This window comes from Pundamilia nyererei, unplaced genomic scaffold (genome assembly GCF_000239375.1).
Source record: "Pundamilia nyererei isolate P.nyererei 1_Seehausen unplaced genomic scaffold, PunNye1.0 scaffold00097, whole genome shotgun sequence".
In the NCBI taxonomy this organism is placed as follows: Eukaryota; Metazoa; Chordata; class Actinopteri; order Cichliformes; family Cichlidae; genus Pundamilia; species Pundamilia nyererei.
Window position 1 is genome coordinate 1,583,881 of NW_005187498.1, and position 1,429 is coordinate 1,585,309.

The following is a 1,429-nucleotide window of genomic DNA, read 5'->3' on the forward strand; positions in this document are numbered from 1 at the left end:
CCTTCCCAGCTTTGACAAATGTCCAGCTGGGATAACCACATTTACTCAGGGCCTTCTTGATGTGATGTTCTTCTGGTGTTCGCTCTGTGTTGTAGCGTCCTGATGACACCCAGTTTATGCTCCAGTGGATGATGAGAGTCAAACCTTAAATACTGATCCGTATGCGTAGGTTTACGGTACACATCAATTTTTAAATGTCCCCAATTTCTGCTTCTATGGAAGCCAACCTGCCACTTTTCATATCCTCCCTGGTGAATTTGAGGTGTTGGTCCACTGAGCTGAGCTGGTTTCAGTCATGCAAATGTCCTGTTTATATGATTGGGGAAACCTGCAGTTAGCTGAGACTGAAGAAGTCGAAACGTTTCTCCCACTGAAAACACTACGCCCAGATGAACACAATCAACCTTTTGGGATTTACTTACCTGGATGATTGAGCACGTATCAAGACAAAGCAATACTGTAAAGAATTATTTTAGTTCGTTTTATTATTTCTGTCTAGTATTAAAATTTATTTGAAAATCTGAATCATGTAAGTGTGACAAATATGCAAGAAAACAAAGAAAGAAATCAGAAAGGGTTTTTTTTCCACAACGCAGTATATGCAGGATTGAAACATTGACTTCATTTGCTGATTTGCTATCTGTGTATAGATTATATTCAAAGTAGAAAGAATCAAGCTTGAGTCAGTAGTTATCTACACAAGCTGTTTTATTTTATTTGTACACAGTCACAGTTTGTCCAATTTGGCAACACTATCAAAGTTAAGTGTGTTTAACTCACAAAACACGGCTGACATGCAGTCCCATGCTTCTGCAGAAAATTGTGTTGTATGTCATCCTGTCAAGCTGAAGTTTGCATCCACATTTCTATAGATTAATATATTTACTGAAGACTCTGAAGGAATTTATGTAGATGTTATCAGTTTATTTTTGTTGTTTTTGAGGCCTCTGACTATCAACACTGACATCTAATCTGTTCAACTCTGAGATGAGGTTATGATTCAAGTCAGATTTGTAGAAATTCACTTATAGGACTGAACTGATAAAAAACAGACAAAGAGAAATCTAGCATATTCATATATCAGTGAGAGCGCTGTCCTTACATACAGTTACAACAGCTTAAATTTTAGTCGCTGTCTCTTTCTCCTTTTCTACACCTAAACTGAGGAATACTCACCCTCTGAAACAGGAAACTGCAGTGCAAGGTCATTTAACCAGCTAAAACTTCCAATGAAATAATGAACAAATACTTCAAATGAAGTAAAATGTCATGTTTCGGCTGTGTACAGGCAGGAGAAGGACCCAAACGCAAAACTCACGACAACGAAATTAAACTCAAAAAGCTGCTTTATTGCAGAATGGCATGGGGAAAACTAAACTGGGACATGGCTAACTAACACACAGGGAAACACAGCCATGAGGGAGACTAC